This window comes from Cupressus sempervirens, chromosome 1, assembly GCF_028749045.1.
Source record: "Cupressus sempervirens isolate cs-2001-9-10 chromosome 1, ASM2874904v1, whole genome shotgun sequence".
Classification (NCBI taxonomy): Eukaryota; Viridiplantae; Streptophyta; class Pinopsida; order Cupressales; family Cupressaceae; genus Cupressus; species Cupressus sempervirens.
Genome location: NC_143118.1, coordinates 634,708,461 through 634,732,329, shown reverse-complemented (window position 1 = coordinate 634,732,329; position 23,869 = coordinate 634,708,461). Strand labels below are relative to the sequence as shown.

The window sequence follows — 23,869 nt, the reverse complement described above, 5'->3', positions numbered from 1 at the left end:
TCACTTCCACAAGAGGAAAAGTGATTTTTGCAATTGCAAAACCATACTAGTTTATGAAAGTAACCTTATAACTATGAAAATCATTTAGTGTAATGCCTACCCCTAGTTGACTTTTCTTGTCATATTATTAGATTCTTTTAGGCATGTTTTATGGTTATGTTTTATGATTAGCGGTACATGGTTATCGGATTTGATTAGATGTTATTTCATATTCAATTGATATATGTGTTGAGTTGGTTATTTCATGTGTTCATGATTATTTTGATGATGATATATGTATGTTCATACAACGATTTCAATTATTTCATGATGAAAGCTAGATGAAGTATTTATATACAATTTCTATGGTTACTTACCTCATACTTGCATGTGTATGGTGTACTTGTCTGTTTTACTTTATGTATGATGTTTCTGATATGGTTGAGGGAGGGAGTTGTAGTCACCTGCTAGTCGGGATCTACATGATGCATTACTTCCTACCATTGCCTATTTAGTTTAGAATATATGTGTATGTACATGTGTGGACTTTATATAGATTGCAGGTACTAGGTATCAACTTCCCTAAATTGTCAGGATGAGCGTACCCTATCACAATATCTCAATGGTAAGAGAGGGGAGATAACTCTTGAATCCAAATTCCAACCTTAAACCATTTGTCTTAAAAAGTAGGGCAAGAATCTGAGTTGTTTACCTTCCAAATTTGTCAAGTGACATAAATTCGTGATTATAACCCTTGAATTTGATCTAGTTTTTTGTACTTTATTATGGGTTTTCATTTCAATCTTGTAGGTCTATGATTATTTTATATTATAATTAAATCAAATCATAGGAATAATTAATGATTTAATTTAATGAAAATTTTATAAAGAAAATTTGATATTTAATTATATTTAATTAATTGAGAAATCAATTAAATTTAAAGATTTAGTTAAAGTCTAATTTTATGCATAATAGTATTTATTTAATTTAATAATAATAATATTTAGGAATTCATTTGTAAATAAATGCTAAATATTATTATTACTTAATAAATATTTTTATCAAAAACATCGCAAGAATTAATTAAAAAGAGAAAAAAAATTATTTAATAAAGATATTTTAATTAAATGGCAAAAAGGTTGTGCATGACTATTAAAATATAATTAAATAATAAAGTTAAAGGGCTTTTCATGTGATTGCACAATCAAAGCCCTAAATTGGGGAAAAACTCTTTATTAGCAATTTAGAGTTCATTTCTCAAGAACTGGGTTTTGAAGGAGCAATTCTTCGAGAAGAAGGCTTTCAAAAGAAAGGGGATTACTTGCATGCTCCATGCATTTGTTGTATTAAAATCAAATTCAGGTAGAATCTTGTGGATTATTTGCACAGTAATTTTTTGTTCTTTGAATTCATGTCTTCTTCGTGTCTGTATAAATCTAATTTTGGAATTTTTAGATTTGGTTGAAACCCTCTTGTTGAAACTTAATATTTTTATGTTCTTGATCACATCTATGAATGGATGAATTAAATTGAAACGCTTGTCATATATTTTAATTATTCATCATTTTGAATATGAGTTTTGAGAATTTAGAAACCCTCGTTATGTTAATTTAATAGAATATTTTTAATCAGGTAGGGTTTGGGAAGAGAAATTGATTTTTTTAAATGCAAAATTTGAATGGTTATTGAGGTTTTCCCTATCATATCTAATTTCACAATTTTATAACAAAAAATATGAAAAAAGGGGGAGGGTGAGTTGTTTTTTATTAATAAACAAAAAAATTTAACACACACACACACACACACATATATATATATTAGTGGATGGGGCCACAAAAACCCCCACCCCGCCCTCACACAGTGGCAAGATTGCTACCGACGGTCATCTCAGCTACCGCACGACAAACTCTGTTGTCGTGATAGCAGGTGATGTTGTGACAATAGGTGTTGTTGTGACAACTCTCTGTTGTCGCGTTAGTAGAGCTATCGCAACAACACTACAACCTACAGGCTTTAAAAAAAAGATGGTAATTTAGTTTTTTAATTTTTTAAATTATTAATTTTATTAAATTAAATTATTTTAATAAAAAAATTATTAAAAATTAAATTGAATAAATGTTAGATTTAATTTAATAAATGTTTATAGTTATTAAATGTTAAAATTTATCAATATTATTATTATTTTCTTTTAATAACTATTATTTTATTATTAGATTAATAATTACTATATTAATAACAAATAGATGAATTTTCAACAATACAAAGTTGAACACGACCTCTCTCTTTAATAAGTTCAAAGCAAGCATAACAGAAAGTCATGAATAACTACCTTATAATAACAACTAAAGAAGAAGGCTCTTTCTTGGAATGGGATGCATAAATTAAAAAGAATTGGCAACACTTAATCAACCCCCTGCTCTACTATTTAAAAAAAGACTGTAAAGCAAGAGGTGAATGCAAATGGGAACCTCCACCAATAGGATGGAAAAAAACTCAATTTTGATGGAGCCTCTAGAGGAAATTCAGGGACAACAAGAATTGGATTTATAGTTAGGTCTAGAAAATGGATCCTTGAGAGAGCTAAACCCTTGGGCATAACCTCTAATAATATTGCAGAACAAGAAGCAGTGCATGAAGGTCTAAAATACAACAATAAATTAAATATTAGAAAGATAATAATTGAAGGAGACTTCCAAATAATTCTCAATGCTCTTAGAAAAAGAATTACACCGAATTGGATTTTAAATTCCAAATTAAAGAGTATTCTCCAACTAATGGATAAATTTGAAGAGGTAAGATTCAAACATATATATAGAGAAGGTAACTCAGATGCTGACATATTAGCAAATAAAGGGACTGATGGAGAAGATATCCTATTATTAACCCCTAAACTAGACTTTGCATCGATTCATGAATCTTTAATCTTTAACCTTAGTTTCCATTTTATCCCTCACCCTCCTTTTAGTAGATCATCATGAAAACTACAAGCCTGAAAAACTGCTTTAAGTTCCCCTATTGTGTCATTATTGGTCAACACTTGTTATCATTTATTATCACCTTTATTCAAATTTCTTATAGCTGCCATTAGCTGATGACATCAGTGGTTTCGCCATGTCTAGATCCTTCCTTTGCATTTTGTTTCCTTATTTAACTTTGTCTCTAGTTTTCTCTGCTCACTTGTATCCCATCTCTTAGCATCAATCTTAGTTCTAGTTTTAGTATGGATTCTAACATTAGCTTATTTCATTCCTTAGAGGTTCATACTAGATGGCCTTTAGAGGCAATGTAAAATCTGAGAGATGGAACCAGATTTTAAACACTATGGATGATATGACCAGAGTTGCCATTAGCCATTCCCCTAGGGACGGAGTCTTCAACAATGAATTTACCTAGAAAACCAATAATGACATTGTAGGCTCCTTTATAGGGTGTTTGGCTAGAGCCAAAGTGGATAAATGGGCAATTGTCAAGATTTGTTCCAATATTTTTAATCCAATTTGGAGGGTAGGTCTTGAGGAATCTATTAATAACATTGATGACAAGCTTAGGATCCCTCTACTTGAGCTATACATGGCGCTCCCACCTGGGAGTTTTGAGCTTGTCATTGTCCCTAGACACCCCTCTTTGGTAATTCGAGAGAATACCATCTTTTTTGTGAGTGACCTAAAATGGAAGCCAACATCCATTTTCTTCTCCGGTGGAGAGGCACTATAGCAGATCATAGCAAGGAATGGCTCAAGAACTACCTCTACATCTTAAATTCCTACATTCAAGCGGGAGTGGAGCTCGACAATCTTGTAGCTTTGAATTTATGCCTCCCCAATTTGGAAAAGTCTAGTAGGGAAAGAAGCTCCTTCAAATTTCTACCAAACATCCAAACTGAGAACCCTAAGGACAACAGAGATTATTATGGTGTATTGGAAGAAGGAAGGTTAAGTTTGTTGGCTTCTCCTACTTGATAGTTTTTTAGGAATGTCAAGTTTTGATCATCTTGATCGCTTGTTGGAGGTTTTTCTCTTCCTATTCCTCCTTTCCTACCTTTTGGCTTCTGTGTATTTCAAACAATATTAGATTATGTCTCTTAGTTTATGCCTTCTTCATTGTTAAGGTCATGTTTTCTTTTTTTGGGCCCTTCCTTTTCCCTTGCTTCTGTTGTTATCTAGTATTGATAGGATCCTCTTGCCTTGGGCACACAATATAAATGTAACCCCTGATCATCTTGTTACGGAATATAATTATAGTTTTTGATGAATTTGGTTTTTTAGTTTTTTCAATATCTGTATGATGCATTTAGGCTCTTCATATCTATTTTCTTCTAAACTTATGAATAATGGCAGAACCTTGGTATTATCACCTTCAGGAACTAGTAATACCATTTTGAAAGTTTACATTTCACATATGTCAACTCATGCAGGAACAACCAGAATTAAATTAAGAAGTTTAACATTTGAAAGAAACATATAAGGAAATAAATGAATCAACTATAGTAAGCAACATCAAAGAGGCAATGAAATCTTTTAATGGAAACTTTTAATCACTCCTAACCCTTTCCAATATAGTATAGTATAGTACAATCAATATATTCACTAATCTAGATAGTCTAAGCTCGTATAAACATCAAAAGGACACTAACATTAAAAAATGATAAATGAAAATCAACTAGTATTTTACCAACTCATAATAATCTACATATAGCTAAAAAGAAAGTGTTAATTTTTTTTTATAGAAAAGGTTCCTTCATCTAATATTGCTTTTGATCCCTTCATTTACTCTTTTGGACTAATACTACTAACCCCCTGTAACGCCACGCCAAGGGATCCAAAGAATTAACCTAAAGTTTCACTAAGTTTGCTAAACATTTTTTTTTTTTTAAAGTAAGAAAGTATAACATACACATCAAACACATAGTAGCGGAAGCAATAACATGTAATCATCGACAAACATACATTGTAAGTTACATTTCTTAAAGATCCCAAGACGTTGAGTCACGTTTAAAATTTAATTAATTATAAGTCTAACAACTATCACATGCATATGAAAGAATAATCAGAAAGTCCAATGTCCATAATATACATTTGTTCCGAATGCCTCTTGGCAAATTAATTCGGAATGCTCAATCATCCACTGTACAAGTCACAGGGTATGAAAGGCTTAAAAGAATATACATATGTAAAGATTAAGATACAACATCCTCAAATCCATGATACAAAGTACAGTAAAAATATATGAAACTATTCACCATACATGATACATCCATACATCCATAATGATAAAACATCTATCATAAAATCTAACCATCCATCATAATAATCCAAGAACATAGTGAAGGTAAATGCCAATCACGAAAACTCCAGCCACGGTGACCACGGAACGGATCTCAATGGTAAGAGTAAAAGCACTACCACCCGACCACATGGAACCTAAATGGTCCACTCCCACCACGCTGAGGAGATAGTCTCAAGTCCCAAATAGGATAACAAAACCTATAATCATAAATACTCTCTAAGTCCAGGAAATCCTATAAGTATGCTAACTCAAAGGTTCCTAAAAAGATCGACATCTAAATCCCAGAGGTACCACAAGACACGTAGGAAACCTAATATGCAAGCGGGAAAGTGTCATCGCAAAAGTCATGTAGAAGTTACTCAAGCAATCCCTTAGGAATCCTGGGTCCCTACTGATCTTGCGGCCACTAGTATCCTCTCGTACTGACGAGGCCTACTATGGAATGCAAGGTCGTAACCAAGCGTTCTCTCTACCCCATCCTAGTCTGTACTAGCACTCAAGGCATGGGAGAGAACATACAATTATCTTGTTAGGTTCATTTTCTCTCATTTAGTGTAAATGTTTTCACTTATTTAAAAATGACTTACAATGGGTTTCTCAAGGCAGCCTCTTAGGGCTCCGACCCCCATTGCAAGCCACTTCCCAACTCTACACATAGATAACCTACCCTAGCTCATGAACTCATAAATCAAAGAATCATAATAAAACCACCTCAATCCTATACAAGCAACTAAAAAACATCATAAAAGATAATCCACAAAATTACATCAGTTCTTCATGAGCAACAGATAATATCAAATAGTAATCATATGATCACGACAGTTCTCTATCAGCAACTGAAGGCATCAATGATAAGTCACAAAATCCAATGGTTCTCCAATGAGCAACCAAAAAGTAATACAAGTATAACGGATCGAGACTCAGAAATGGTTAAGTTAGGTATCTCAAATACATACACCTCAGCTTCACACAAGGAAACTGGAAAGCAATAACAAACAGTAAACACAATCATGTCATAGAGCACTTCATCACATTACCATGGTCGGGTTAAGAAAGATCGAGACCAATTCATCATGACAACACATTCACAACCCCGAGCCTCTGGTAACAACCTAAACTGGTCAGCGCTAAACCAACCCCAAAACATTCAAAGTACAAAGACAACATCAAAGTCTCAGAGATTGGATCTGAAAGTATATTATTTGAGTTAAGGTAAGGTTTATGTTTCAGTTTAATGTCGAATTCAAGTAACTAGGTTTTCACAACTACCCTTTACGATTAACCCATTTTTATAATAACTTTCATTAAATCAATAATTCAAATCTATAATTTAGTCAAATAATATTCATTATTAATTAACTTAATTAAACTAATTTTAATTAAATTAATCAATAATTGCCTGTTCTACTTACTTATCTTAATCTATTCACTAATTGTTAATTTATTAATTTTATACCAAAATTATTAATAAATTAATATTTACAAACTATGTTTATGCATTTAATATTTATTTATTAAATATTAATAAAGTTAAAACTATTATTAATTTAAAATATATTATAATTTTATTAATTAAAAATTTTAAATAATAAAATTTGTTTTTAAAAAAATTAAAATTATATATAAAAAAAGCGAAATTAACAAAGTTTTTTATTTATTTAATCAACGTTTAAAGCCCGTCGGCTTGGCCGCAGGGCCTGCGGTGGCAGGTACTCTGTACCTGCCGTTGCAGTACCTGCGACACAAGTACTATCGGTTCGCCGACAGTGGGGGGCGGGTACGGGGTGATTCCTTCCCCCCCCACTAATTACATTATATATAATATTATTTTTATTTTTTATTTTTTATTTTAATATAAATAAAATAAATTAAGTTTTATTTTAAAAATTAGTTTTGTTTAATTTCAATAAAACAATTTCTTCCAAAGGATATATATATATATATATATATATATATCAAGAACTTTCAATTTCAAAAATCAAAACCCTTACTAAATTAAATCTTAATTTCTAAATCAAGAAAACAAGGGTTCTAATAATTCATCCAGTCTCCATGGATACAGAAATTATTGAAGAGCAATTAATAAATTCACAATATTGAACAGTTAAAACTTTCATCACAGAGAATTCAGATCTACAAACCCCAGAGACGAAGAAGACAGGAAGGGATAATTGCATATTTAATGGATAATCAAAAACACAAGACCCTACTTGATCCTGATGCTATTATGCAATCTCCAGGAACTATATGCGAATTCGCTCCTCTCAATAACCTTCCCCTGGAAAACTTTCTTGGTATCAGCCTTCTGAAATTTGCTTCCAAAAATTGTCTCCCAAAAATTCCTGTCCAAATTCGTCTATCCCAAAAATGAACCCCCAAAGTTGTGATAAGCAATTTCTCCTCAAATCGGGGCACTAATTGTGCGTTTACCCGAGAAGACTCTTTGCACAACTCAGTTAACTCCAAATTAACCTTTATTATCTTTTCTTATTTTTTTGCATTCAACTTTCATGCACATTAAGTTGAATTATTAAATAACTTTATTTAAAATTCCACTTGACTTCTATTCTTAATTAATTTATTACTTTAATCTTATGTGCACTTTTAAGAAATTAAAATAACATTATTAATTTCTATAATTTAATCTTTTAATTTAATTCTCATATTTAAACTCATGCTTAGATCATGCGATCTAGAATTCTTAATAATTTAATATCTTTCAACTTTTAATTTATTTTAGAACTTAATTGATAACATATTTAATTAATTTAAATAACAATAATATTTAGCATTTATTTAAAAATGAACTCCAAATATATTATTATTAAATTAAATAAATATTACTCTGTTCTAAATTCATCTTTGAATTTTAATCTCCAAATTTAATTCTTTTATTTAATTAATTAATTAATTAAATATAAAGCTATCGTAATAATTCTCTATTAAATTAAATCATTAACTAATCTTTTTAATTAGACTTAATTAATAGAAAAACAACAAGAACTCATAAAGCAACATACGAAAACCCATCATAGAAAAATACATACCAAATCAACAAAAAGGGTTATAATCACGAAATTACATCATTTGATGCATTCGGAGGGTACTTAACTCAAATACTTGTCCTAATTATCAATTAGGACAATTGGCTAAAGGGTTTAGGATTTGGACTTAAGAGTTTATCTCCCCTCTCTTACCATTGAGACAGTGCGATAGGGTATGCTCATCCTGACAATTCAGAGAAGTCGATACCCGGTACCTGCAACCTGCATAAAATCCACGCATGTACAAACACAATATTCTAAGCTAAACAGACAATGGCAGGAAGTGGTGCATCGTGTAGATCCCGACTAGCGGGTGACTACGACTCCCTCCCTTAACCATATCAGAAACACCATACATAAATAAAACAAATGCACACCATACACATGCAGTATGGGGTAAGTATCCATAAGAAGCACATGGAATAATAAACCATCTAACTAATCATCATCGATAACTGAAACCATTGAATAATCATCATACATGCATGAAATATAGAGTACCAAGTAATCTCATCATATAATAAACTGAGTGTAAACATCATCTGATAATCTCTAAAATAATAATACTAATCATCAAACATAAATTGGCCTAAAAGAGTTTGGCAATGATATCAGAAATGTAGTTCGAAAATGTAAACTAGGGCAGGCACTACACCCCCTATGGAAAGAAAGGTCTTCTTTGATATGCAAGTTAGTATAGAAGTACTATCTTAGGAGGTATATTTAGTTTCAACCAACATCAAAAGTCTGAATTTGGAAAACAAGTTGAATACTACAAGAAAAGTTATTCCCGTCAATATAAGATCTAATAATGGTCATTGTAAGATTTCATTAATTTTGAATATATGGGGGAATGCCCCTTTTAAAATCTGTATAATATAGGACCTCGGTCCCAGGCAAGACTCGAGGTTTTCTTGCTCCGTTCTTTACTACCAATGCCCATTTGAATAGAGAACAATGTGACTTTCTTTTTAACATTTAAATATAATATAAAGGCTTCGGTCATTTACTGATAAAAATACAAATAATAATAATTACTTTATTAATAATTTAATATAAATTATTTTATTAATAAATTAGTGATTATTATCTTTAATAATCTAATGATTATTGATTAAAAATTAATAATATTTGATTAAAATTAGAATTAATGTACTATGAAATTGTAGATGTAAATTAAATTTGAATATTATAAACTTTATCAAACTGAAAACTTACAACGAAATGAAGACTTGAACCTTACTATTAACTCAAACTGTGTGTTTTCAAAACCAAACAAAACTATAAAACTACACTGTATGATATATGTTTTCTTGTATGTCGGGTTTGAGGTTGACATAGGGGTTGACCAATTTTAGGATGTCTACTAGAGGCCAAGAGTATATTATTTTGGTGATGTCATAAGTTTGTAGATATGTACTCTCTCTTTTTAAATCAGTCTTGTTAGGATGATTGTATAGGTAAAATCTATGATTTTGATCTTTGATGTTTTTTAGTATTTTTCAGTTACTTGTTTAAGAACTGATGTGTATTTTATGGTCATATGAGACCTACTTTTACTAAGCTTAGGGTAGGTTATATGTATGTCTTGTTGGGAAGTGGCTTGCAATGGAGGCTAGAGCCCTAAAGTGGCTGCTTGGGTAACCCATTGTAGGTTATTTTTAATAAGTGATAACACTACATTAAATGAGAGTAAAATGAATTAATAAGAGTCATTTTTTTTCTTCATCCATTCCTTGAGTACTAATACAAGCTAGGATGGGAGTAGAGAGGGTGCTTGGTGGTGACCTTGCTTCGTTAGTATGCCTTGTCAATATGAAAGGATACTAGTGCAACATAGAGTCATTAGGGGCCAACATCCAGTCAAGTTGCTAGGGTCACCTTAGAGTTGGCTCATACGATGACACTTGCCCACATACATAGTAGATTTCCCACGTGTCATTGTTGCCTCTGGGTTTAGATGTCACTTGTGTCTTGGTACCTTGCGTTAGATTGCTTTTAGGTTTTCCTTGACCTAGATGTTTCTTTTGAATTTTGGGATTGTTATCTTGTTTGAGATTTAAGACTATCTCCTCAGTGCAGTGGGAGTGGACCCTTTTTGGGATTACCACTTGGTCAGGCGGTAGTTCTTTTTACTTTTACCATTGAGATCTGACAATTCGATGTTATGGCTAGAGTTCCTTGTTTTGTATTTCTTTTCATTTTGTTCTTGTGTACTATGATGGATGGTTATACGTATTGTATTGTACTTTATTTCATAGATCTTAAGAGATGATGTAATCTATTTTATGATGTATATTCTTTCAACCTTTCATACCCTGTGACCTATACATTGGATGATTGTGTATTCTAATTATTGCCAAGTGGCATTCGAGATAATTGTATAATATTTTTAATGGATTTTTACTTGTAGTTATTCTTTAATATGGATGTGTTATATATTGGTTTTAGTATAAATCAAACTTAAATGTGATTCAACGTCATGGGACCCTTAAGAATTATAATCTATTTTTATGGTATTTGTTTATGTGTATGTTGTTGCTTCCGCTATATTATATCTATTGTTGTTAAGATATTATCTTTCAAAAAAAAATTTTGGCAAGTTTAGTGAAACTTTAGGTTAATTTCTTTTGGGTTCCTTGGTGGGACATTTCATTTAGTGTATGAAGGTAACCTTGCAACCTATAAAAATAATTTGCAATCAAATTATCTAAAGCTTTAGGTATATGAATCTAATAAGAATTGATTGTTGAAGAAAACTATTGAGGATAATTCTATTTATATGTGTGTGTGTGTGTTTTCATATAATTTATTTATTAATAATTTTTAATTATTAATAATAATTCAAACAAAATATTTTTTTTGTTAAAATAAAGATACAAGTTTATAAAGTCATTTCAAAACATTCTTAAAAACATGATGCCTCTATAAAATAGACAATTTTTTTAGGCACTAGAGCTCATAGATCTCATAGATTGAAAGTTTAATTGCTTTCCCTCACTGTTTGTAATCACCCAATTGCTATTTGAAACTAAGAAAAGTATAAACCAAGCAAATTAATGTTATACATGCTATAAAACTAAATCTAGCTTCTTGTGAAGCCTCATGGCCACAACAAATGGCTCTTATCCGATAAGATGTTCATAATATGAGTCGCTCAATATGGGCTTCCATTTTGGTAATGTCAGTGGGATTTTAATAAATTTATGGTCCAATGCTCCTAAAGTAAGATTTTTTTTCAGGAATACGAAATGAATCCCAAGAAAAAATCAAATAAAATTCAAATGAGAGATGATATAGATGTTATTGTGATTGTGGACAGAAAAAATAAAATATTATTCAAATGGGAGATGATATAGATGTCACTATGATTGTGGACAGTAGAAGCATTCAGTAGTGCATCATTAGCTAAGCTAACAAAGCTTTCTATTATTATTTTTATTTTTATTTCTTATTAGTTTTTGTCGAAGGCAAAATACTTACACAGTCGTTCAGTTTCTATTAAAATTTATTAAAACTTTCAACTAACCAATAGTATCAAAGTATTATTCATGCTTGATGTTTTTTCCAAAGTTTTTTTTTTGTTATATTTATTCAATTGTAAAAATACTAATTATTTAAAACCTGATTGGTTCTATGTGAAAATAGCAAGGAGGAAAAATGTTTTTGTGAAACAAAAACTAAGGAAATTAAAAAGCCACAATTGAATACATCATCCAATAATAATAATAATTCGTGAAAGTTGTGAAGACATCATCCACACATGATAATTCTCAAAACTTCTAGAGTTCAGTGTGGAACATTTTTCTCAAATTTCTTAGATGCACAATTTGGGCATTTTCTTCCATTTATACAAGTCTAAAAAGCCCTGAATTGTGCAACACATCTCTCAGTGATTTCACAGGTAAATCATATTCTTCTACTCAGATTGTTTGTTTTTCAATATCTATTTTTCTCTGTTAATTCTACACCCAAGGGTAATGTGGCTTGCTATCGAGTATAAAAAATCTTATACGATTGACCTTCATCAAACATTATATGAGTGTATATTAGTCTTTATAACTTGTGATGTCACATGGATGCAAAACATAAAGTAGTCATAACCCAATATTGAGAAACCCTCCTTGAATTAATTATATTTATCTATTAAATCTTTAATTTTATTTTCAAAATTAATTAAAATTAACAATTTAACTCTTAATTTTTTTTATTGATATATGATTTTATCTATATTTTATACATAGTTGATTAACTCTTACTAGGTACTGGATATTCATTATAAATATTCTTAATAATATTACAGTTTAATATAATATTATTCATTATACTTTAGCATACTAATTACATTATCAATTTTAATTGAAGATAATAGTATAATATTTATATATTGATTTAAAACTTTAATTAATATAAAAGCATTTTTAGAATTATCTAACACATCTATATAGATAACTAATTTTAGTTATTTGTTTAATTTAGATTTATACAACATCCCTATTCATATAACGAAGTAATAATTATTCCTATAATTTAACATATTTATAGTTCAGTTAGATGCATTTGATCTAATTAAATTCTCTTCCTCATATCTCCTATTCCATTTCAACTTCATGGATGCACAATTATTATTAATATCAACATAAGATAATTTTTTCTATATTTGCATATATGCATATATACACCCTTTTGAACTCCAAACAAAGAAAGTTTTAAATCATTTGATGGATCAAACATAAGATTTTATCTTCAAACCAACTAATCTCCCAGGCTTTTCCTTAGCAAAAACGTTGAAGGAAGCACCGACCCTACTGCATTCCAAATTCTGTAGAGACGGGCGTGGCAGTTGACTATTACGGAAAAGTTGGAAAGAGTAATAAATAAATAAAACACCAATTGGTCCTATGGTCTAGTGGTGAGGACATTGGACTCTGAATCCAGTAACCCGAGTTCAAATCTCGGTAGGGCCTTTTGCAAAGAAATCCAGGCCAGGGAGATTATGGCTCTTACATGTTAATTGAATTAAAAAGTGAGTCTTAAAATGTCTTAAGTAGAAAAGTGTAAGCTGGAATAGCTCAGTTGGTTAGAGCGTGTGGCTGTTAACCACAAGGTCGGAGGTTCAAGCCCTCCTTCTAGCGTCAGAAAGAGTCTGTTATTATTAGCCAAAATTTTAAATTTTAATAATTTTGGCACTCTCCGTCATGTTCTAATAGTTTTAACTAAATAATTTTGGCACCCACCGTCCTCTTCCAAAAGTTCAACTCGCAATAGATACAAAAGAAGATGGAAGAAGTAGAAATTTCCTAAAGCTGCAAATTAATCGAAAAGCTGCTTTTATATTCTCAACTATTCATTAATTTGTTATACAATCTAAGTCTGATGATTACTGTGTAGAGCGTGCACAAACAATTTCATGGACTTGCTTCCTTGACCGTAACAAGATTTTGTTAAAATGATAATTAAGAATTCTGATATTGTGATTTTGTTATAGAATTTAATTGTATGATTTTTTTAGTCCAAGGGCTCATGTTTCATGAGTAGTTGTAAACATGAACTTGTCTCTTATGAGAACGAATAAAACACTTAGCACTCATTGTATCTCGAAGATGCTCATAGACATGAAGTGCAAGGACTTCTTTCACTTTCTGGAAGATCACACATCTCAGTACTACTTTGTTTTGAGTGTGCTTATCTACGAAGTTGTCTCCATGGTTAAACTCATTATGCTTGCAACCCTATATACAAAACCTTCAACAAGTGTTCTAACTTATGAGTCCTTCATTAGAAAGCTCCTTAAGCTCATCAATTGATAAGTGGGAGATATTTTCCAGAGCAAGTCAAATTGTGATTTACTATCATGATTCAACTATGTAGTTTTTCAAGTCAAACTCATTGACCCATGTTTCATGAGTAGTAGGTAACATGGACCTATCTCTTATGAGAATCAAAAGAACACTTAACACTCATTGTGCATCTAGGCTATGCTAAGAGAGGTGAAACACTGCGACTACTATTTTTTAGATGAAGTATCAAATGAATGTCATTATACATTTTGTTTTTGTTATTTTCAATAGTTGAAAAACACACACACACACACACACACATTTCATGTAGATTCGTGTATCTTTCTGTTGGAATGTGTAATTTCCCCCTCAAATGAAATGTAAAAGCATAATAGAGCATTCTAGAAATTCTTCAATTACTAAATAGGGTTAGGTAAAGTTCTAGAAGTTATTTATGTTTAGGTAATTCTAGAAAGTCTATTTGTTCTATGCTAGTTAATTCAGATGTTTCCAGAAATGATCTAAGATCTCTATAAATAGAGGCATCATGTAATATTATTGATATGGACAAAAATGGTTAATGAAATATATTAGTGTTGCACCACATTGAGTATTTTTCCATTTTAGTTTATTTTGTTCATCCACCTTTTACAAGGTGTACTAGAGCTATCGTGGGTTTCTACGAGTCGTATCGGAGCAAGGTTAAGAAAATCTTGTCACCATTTATGACAGACGAATCAGAGCCAGGTTAATTGGGAGTATCCTATCATTATTTTTTGACAGAAGCAACTAATCAATGGATAGCTAAAGAAGGAAGGAATTTGTTTGTCACCATTTGTGACAGCAAAGAGATTTTTTATTTTGTAGAGCAAGGTTATTTGGAGAACCCTGTCACCATTTGTGACATATGAAGCTATCAAGGGGTATTGTGACAAATGAGGCAAGATTGTCAGTGGATCCCGTGAAAAGAGGAAATCATTGGCAGCCAATTGTTGACAAAATATTTGTCAAAATAAAAGGCCGCAGTCTTGGAAGATACTATTCATGAAGAAATGAACAGATACAAAGATTATCATAAAATAACATCAAGCAAAAGAAAGAATTTGGATTCGTATGCAACAACATTTGAGGTTGAAATTAGGGGGGAGTGTTGGAATGTGTAATTTCCCCCTCAAATGAAATGTAAAAGCATAATAGAGCATTTTAGAAATTATTGGATTACCAATTAGGGTTAGGTAAAGTTCTAGAAGTTATTTATGTTTAGATAATTCTAGAAAAGTCTATTATGCTTTTACATTTCATTTGAGGGGGAAATTATCAGCTAAAGCAGAGTATGTAGCAGGAACAACAGCGACATGTCAAGCAATATGGATGCAAAAAAATTTGAAAAATACTCTAAATAATACTCTAGATTATTAGGTTTATTATTAGGTTTAGGTATTTTGGTTGTGTCGGCTATAGTATTTTCCAGAAGTACGTAGATATTTTGTCTTGTTGGCTAATGCTAGACTTCCCTAGAATATTGTACACTTGCCTATAAAAAGGCACTATGTGTTTATTTGAAATCACGGTGAATGGAGTACAATATATTTTATTAGTGCCGCAACACATTAAGTATTTATTCATTTTAGTTTTTTCTGTCCATCCACCTTTCACAAGGTGTATCAGAATTGTCCTAGGTCTCTTAACTTTCAATGTGCAACCAACTAGTAACCTACTTCCTTTAAGTCTAAGTCAATCATAATAACAATAGATATTTCTATTGTATAATTATATTTTACAAAAACTATGCAAAATGAAATTGAAAATATCATTTTAAAATTAATATTAAAATTTCAATTTTCTATGTAAAGATATATGAGGCCTATTATTTTATTTTAGTTTTTATTTTTTAAATAAAAGTGGGCTAACCAGTGAATATTTTACTAATATATATAACTGGTTCAAAGCCTCACTAGAGAAAGAACCAAGAAGAAAACTTTGAATCCCAACCTAATTACAATAGAGAAGTAGAGAAAGAAGAGAAGAGAAGAGAAGGGTTGATCTAATTATCAAGATTTAATACAATAATCCATGTAACTATTGTAATTAACCTCCAAGGCAAACCGTTGAAAACATACAATAAACACTTCATTATGAGGTCCCTTTAGCAAGCAAAATGGTGAGGTGTCAAATGAACTACCAAGTAGGAAATTGAAAAGCATGACCAAGAAGGAGTTGAGATTCCATCAACAACATTTCATTGAACCAAGAAAGGATTAATCCTGCGAAGGCAAATAAAGGTGGAGTGCCAAAATGAAGGTTGGACCAAAAGAACAACGGTGCACCATGGAAGCAATCAAAAACCCTGAATCTGAGCATCCAAGTCGTAGGATTGAAGAACACAAACCCTCTATGATATGATAGTCATTGTCAATAAAAAAAATACCCAATATGACATAAGATGGGGAATAAAAGCTCATTATTGATGTGTGGAGCTCCCACTTAAAAGTTGTGACTTTAATTCTTAATTAAAAAATTGGTAGCCTAATGTTAATATATCAACATAAACATTGTGAAATATAACATAATTGGATGATGTTTGTGAATAAAAACATATGCACTCTGAATTAAATGTCAAGTTTATCATGCTTAATAAGCTTATGTAATTGTTGTCATTCAAAAAGTTGAGTATGAGGGTTGAAAGCTTCAAAATTAACATCACCACAACCTAGATTAGCAAGAAAATCTACTACTTCATTACCTTCTTGGTAGGTATGTGAGATACAGTGATCATCAATAAAGTTTATAAGATTTCATATTTGATTAATGATATACATGATTTTCAAATTCATGAGAAATTTATTGATGCATGCATTAATTATTACCACAGAATCACCTTCAATATGGATTGTTTAAAAATGTATTCGCTTAGCCAACAAAAGCATGATGAGTGAAGCTTGAGCTTTAGCCATGTTGTTAGTTCCCAAGGGAATTAGGCCAATTTTAATTACTTATGCTATACCGCTATGGTCCCTTATGCAAATGCAAATGCTCGATTTACCCAGGTCACCCCCATATGCTTCATCAAAGTTAAGCTTCACAAAACTAGTAGAAGGTAGAATCCATTTAAGTATTGAATGATTTGGTGGTAGTTTCATACTTCTATTAGGAATAGATCCAAAAGGTGCAAGAAAGCCTTTACATTCCCTAACATTTTTTCCATCCCAAGATGAAAACAAATAATTGCATTTAGCATTTGAGATTTTAATGTTAACAACTTGAGAGATGGATTTATGAATGTCTTCCTGAACAAAGACTATTGAGTAAAATCTTGGCAAAAAATGCATTTATTCGTCTCCCACCATAGAGCCCAAACCACAATGATGGGGATGCATCTCCAGATACAAGTCAAACGAGATTTGGAATGGAGCACAAGCCTTGATTTAAATAGGTCCCATAGTTTTTGTGGTAAATGCATAGAGAAACTCAACTTTTTTAACACACAAGTCTAACATTGTTGAGAAAATGAGCATTTTAAAAGAAGGTGATCCATTGTTTCATCCTCATTCATGCATAAAATACATTTCAATGGTTGTGTAATTTGGAGCTTTTCTAGTTAGTCACTACTGAGAATTTTATTCCTTAAAGCCAAACAAGCAAAGCATCCAACTTTGGGGAGAATGAACTTATTCCAATAAAATGAGAATGTGCACTTAGGGACCTTGCTATTATTTAACTATTGTAAGACTTTGTATCCATCCTTTATTGTGTATCTCATATCTTTAAATGTAGCAGCCCAAAATAATGAATCTTGCTTATTTGAAAGAAAGACTTCTCTTTCTAAGAAGATGACTAATTGCAATTTCCCCTATGTATTACATCAATTGAAATCTCATCAGGATCCCTCCATATTACTTTTCTTGAGAAACTCTCAACAACAGACACATAGTCTAAAATTTCTGAACCCTGTAAGTCAAGGGTGACAGCCATAACATCGTAGAGATGGTTAGAGTTGGCCAATGGTGGGAATTCATTCCATGAGTTGCACCAAAAGTGAATACTATTACCATTATGAACTATCCATGAGATATAGTTTACTACTATCTCCCTTGACACAACATAAAGTCCCATATAGTTGAACCCTTTGGTGGAACAAACAAGGAAAAAACTCTAGATGGATCTCTATAATCCTAGTATTTCTATTGCATGATCCAATACCACTTGTCCAATTTTGTATACATTTTCCATTCTAATTTCCCCTCATGGACTTTATCTATTAGAGGTAGATCATCGATGCATCCACCCCCAATAGCTTTAGTATATGTCATTTCTTTTAAAGAGATTAAAGATATATTTTCTTCTTCTGATATATTACATTTCCAAGGAAAATTTCTAATGATCTTTTCATTTTGTTTTAAAATTGAGAAAGGTTCCTTACAAAAATGGTTGATGACAGTAATTAAGAATGGTTGATGAGACTGTTTTAACAAGAAATACATGACCAACAAAAGATAGCTAGCTTGCTTTCCACACTGAAATTATAGATTTTAATCTATAAATAATTGTTACCTAGTAATAATTTTTACATGTCCCCACAAAAAAATGAATTCCAAGATAAGAAGAATGAAGATAATCAATAGGAAAACTCAAAATGCTCGCAATTTTATTAGAGATAGCCACACTTGTATTGAAGAAAAAGAGCTTTGATTTTAGAAAATTTACTTTTTATCCCAAAAGAGGATGGTATAGATCAAGGGTCATTTTAATCTATTTGGCTCCCTGAATATTTTTTGCTCCAAACAAAAGAGTGACATCCACAAAGAGGGGATGAATGACTGCAACTGAAGTTTCTAGAATGTGTACCTCATGCCAAAGATCCAAGTCTCAATGTTTATAAGTAATTATAATCCTACTAGATGCCTCAACCATTAAGATGAAGAGTATAGGTGACATTGGATCACCTTATCTAACCACCTAAGATAAAGAGAAGAATCCAACTGGAACACCATTTAGAATCACTGAGAACCAAGCTCCTGAAATACATGCTCTTATCCATTTACACCATTTGGAAGAGAATCTAAATTTATGAAGGAATTTTAAAAGGAAGTCCCAAGAAACTCTATCATAAGCCTTCATCATATGAGGTTAAATGAAAAATTTGGATGATTGAGCAGAATTAATGGAATAGAGTGCTTCATGAGCCACCAAGGCACCTTCTATAATTTCTCTACCCAGGAAAAAGCCTTATTGTTTTGTAGAAATAAGAAAAGAAATGAAACATTGCAACCTCGAATAAATAGCTTTTGTTATAATCTTGTAAATTATATTGCAAAGTGAAATGGGTCGGAAGTCAACAAATGACTTAGGCTCTTTCACTTTATGAATGATAGCTATATTTGTACTATTGAAATATTTCAACATGAATTTGTTTCTCCTAGATTCTTCTAAGACTATGCAAATCTAGGCTGATAAGGTTCCAATTTTTTGATAGAATAAAGCTATGAAACAATATGGACCTAGGGTTTTATATCTAGTCGGAGAGAAAAGACAACATGCCTAAGTTCATCCATTGTAAAAGGGGCCATTAAATTGCTATTATCTTGTTCGAAGACAAGATTGGGAATTGCCTCTAGAATTTCATTTGTATAGAATTTAGAACAAGAAAGACCAATAAGAGAGTCCAATAAATTCCTTAATAACCTTACACCTTCAACTTGAATACCATTAGCATTAGTTATGAGATTACAAAATTTTTGCATTAAATTTTGAAAAGATTGAATTACCCTCCCTTTTTTGCTTGGTTGAATCATGAAAATATTATGTACTCATTTCCCCTTCCTTGAGCCAGAGCTTGCATAATTTTTGCCTCTAGAATTCCTCCTTGCAATGGCACAACTCTTCCCAATCTATTTGTAATTATTTTTTCTTGAAGACAGTGTCTGATTCATACCCTTTTGAATAATAGTATCATTGATTATTGAAAGTTGTAGCTTGATCATGTCCTTTTGCTAAAAAATGTTTTTGAACATTGATATGTTTCAATGTTTGATGAGGCCTTTAATATGCTTCATTTTCCTTGAGAATTGGTATGTATCTTAGTTATATTACTCTTGGGCGCACTACTCCCCCATTTTTGTGAAAGAGTAAGGAAAGTCAGATACCAAAGCCACATCCTTTCAAATTTGAATAATGGCCTATGATTGTGCAAAGAGAGTGAAGATGCACTAGTAATATTCAATAGAATAGGGAAATGATTAGATTAAGATATTGATAATATTTATGATTTCAAAAGTGAAATGTTGAAGTTTTTATTCTTGAAATTAGAAACTTGTCAAGTTTCTTTGCTATTTGTGCAAGGCCAACCCTTTTGTTAGTCTGAGTGAAGAATATCTTAAATGCTACAATATCAAGCAAGTTTTTGTCCATGACAAAAGTAGTAAAGTCTTGCATTGTTTTGTGTGGAGGACAAATACCTCCACTCTTCTTTGCAGAGCTTAGGATAGCATAAAAATTACCACCAAGGAAAATATTGTTTTCATCAAGCTATTGAATGTTTTCATTTAATGTTGTCCATAATTTCAATTTTCCCTGGGTCGAAGAGAGTCCATAAACATTTATCAAAATGAAATATGTGTAAAAATGGGTGACTTTGGTAACTTGAAAGTTAGTGTTCTACTCTATTGATTTTCCGTGAATGGCTTTTAGAATCCACATAATAGAAAGCTTGGTTGAGGCTCCAAAAAAAATGTAACGTGTAGACTTCCATAAATGCCACTTACCAATAGATTTGGAATGGATCTCCTGTGACATTTTTTTCTCTTGCAACAATACTAGGTCAACCTTTAAAGAATCTAGAGATAGTTATGGATCTTTAATCTCTTGTCAGAGGCATTAATGCCTTTGACACTTCATGAAAAAATCTTCATTTTTGACAAGGAGAAGAATATTTTAACTAATGAAAACTTTTCATCAAGTGTGCTTTGGGTACCCACCACAATTTCTTCTTTACGTTGACCAGATTGGATTTTCTACTCCTAGTTTTAGGGGTTCTTGTACTTGTTGTCTTTTGAGATGGTGTTTATATAATTAATAAAATTAGTGAGGGATCAAAAGCCATATTATTCTGATCTATTTCTAGTAATGACACTAAATTATTTTCTTTGTTGTCATCCTAGATGTTTTTTTGTATAGGAAAAATGTTTATGTATCATGGCAGTGTTGGTATAAAGTGGTCTCATTAGGTATCATGTTGCAAGGACATTGAAAAATGTCACATGGCTCCACATCCATATCATTAAGTTTTTCACTTAAACAATATAATGAAGGATTACAAACTTAATTATCCCACATGTCACTCCATTTAATTTGGTCAATCAGCTTGGGACTAGCCAAGTCAGAGACAAGTTTTGGAGTGTCACCATCAATGTAAAGTTTCGCTTGTAAATTTTGTAAGCTATTGAAGCTACCATTTTGGGAAGCAATACAAATGATCTCCTTATTCTCATGTATCTCATGTTCTTTTTTTTGAGACCCTTATGTGTATTCACTTGATTGAGTCATTTTACCATGTAATGTAAGTCTTTATCTAAATAAGATTTACATTCCTAGCATGAGCATTCTTCCATAGCTACAAAAACATCTTCTTTTACTACAATCTAGATCATAGTTTAGGCAAGGGTAGTGAACATTTTCTTGGCCATTCTCTCTAATTGTTGTTCACAAGGTGCATTAGACTTCAAGCCCATGTATTAAAATGGGATTCGTATTTAGTTGTCTTGAAACATTAGTTCGAGTGTCAAATCCTTAATAGTCTAAGTAAAAATATTTTTATCATTGAACTCTTGAATTTGAGAAAACATGAAATGAGATCCTGGTGCCAAGATGAATTTCTTATTGACTATATCCATGTGTTTCAAGCAAGCTCCTATGAGTGAAGTAAAAGACTAGTTATAATCCCTTGTAGTTGAAAAAACTCCATAGATTCTTTGGAAAAAAATTGGTGACAAATAATATGCTTCATGTTTTTATAGGATGTCGATGTTAAACATGAAACATTATTGACCCCATTATTAATGAGAGTTTGTGCATTGTGAGGACTAAATAAACATTATTTAGTGTTGGAATACAGATATTTGTAGATAATATGTATTAAGATGACCCGAGTGCTTTTCAAATCTATCCACAAGAGCCTCATCTTCAACGATAATATGTTGTTCCCATTTTCCCCATTTTGAGAGGATGGAGAACTTTTGAGTCATAGGTTTAGATAGAATGAGGAACAATAAGAATCTATCATCATGATAAGGGAGTTCATAAGGAATTAAATCATGCTTAATAAAAAATCCCCAAACTATTAGCTAGTATTTCAATAATATGTGGATTTGTGTATTCCAATAATAGAGTAGCCAATGCAATAAAAAAAAGGTTGAAAAACACGTAGAAAGGAGTCTAGTTTGAAGTTGGGAACCCATCGAAGGGTAAAAGGGCTTAATCCTTTGTAGATACATCTATTGAATTGTGAGTTATGTCCTGCCCATATTTTGACTCAAAAAGAGCAATAACGATCTTAGGTTTTGAATTTAAAAAGATGTAATTTAGACATGTTTAGTGCTCAAAATTTTTAGGATTAACCATGGATAGAAATAAAAATTACATACAAATATAATCAATATCAAAAAATAACAAATCACACAAAAGAGAACACAAGACACAAAGATTTAATGTGGTTCACCCAATCCTTGGGCTATGTCCACCAACAACAAGTCCAATATTATTATTATCCAGTGATTACAATTTGCAATCCCTTACAGCTCAATACTACCATAAGAAGCTACAATCTCATCATACATTATGAAATCTCTAACCCTAAGTCATTTTATACAAGATTTTTGCCACTTACAAAATTAGGGCAAGAATAAATCATCCAATAGAAAAATAGCAATCAATGCCTTTTGCAATAACAAAGTCTTTTTGGGCTTTGGGGAAGCTTCTCTTGAAAATCCCCCAAACGGGCATAGCCCCTCAACCCCACCCTGTACTTTGATATGGAGCACACCTGGGACTCTACCCCAAGCCTCCATAAGGGGTATTGCCCCTTGATCCTATCTTGGGGGTGTTTCCCCCAAACCCCTATAGTAATAAATTATGGGGAAACCATGTTGAATAAAGTTGGAAAATATTAACCTCCGTGTCTAATTGGGCTCAACATCACAAAAGAAATCCCAATTTGAAATGACCAAGATATAGAGGTTAGGGTTTGCAAATTTACTAATTAGTTTCATTTGCATAAGAAATTCCACTAACAAAGATAATGTGGTCTAACAATGAAATAGAAGGGTGTTATTGATCAGAAGGAAGAGGAGTTCCACTAATTCCTTCTTTCTATACACTTTAGTGCCTGTTTTTTAATTGAAGTGGGCTCGATAAGCATTACTAGCATGCTCCTTGGCACCTTTATGCTCCGATCATGTTGAAGCCTTCCCCAACAAAGGAATGTTATTAGGATCTAAGAGGAATCTTGGTTTGGAGACATAAATGGTGTTTTTCTATGATAGATAAGATGGGAATTGTTTAAATCTTGCATTAAATGAATCTTGGACTTGTGGTGCAATCTAAGGAAGGTGTATCCCCAAAGGTGATGAAAAAGACCCTAAAAATACAACACAATAGAAGTAGGAAAGATATAATTGCAAGAAACACTTTATTATCAACCGATCTTAAATTGCATCAATGCTTCACATACATTGCACTGATTCATAAGATAGCTTGCATGATAAGAATATACTATATGCCAGGTTG

The 23,869-nt window shown here is 31.7% G+C and overlaps 2 non-coding genes across 2 annotated transcripts; both read left to right on the top strand.

Annotated features, from left to right (window-relative positions):
- Positions 1-13,204: 13,204 nt before the first annotated feature.
- On the top strand, positions 13,205-13,276 carry TRNAQ-CUG (transfer RNA glutamine (anticodon CUG)). The gene has a single exon. It is a non-coding gene; the product is annotated as a tRNA-Gln (tRNA).
- A 94-nt stretch (positions 13,277-13,370) lies between these two features.
- On the top strand, positions 13,371-13,444 carry TRNAN-GUU (transfer RNA asparagine (anticodon GUU)). Its single transcript has one exon. It is a non-coding gene; the product is annotated as a tRNA-Asn (tRNA).
- Positions 13,445-23,869: the final 10,425 nt, after the last annotated feature.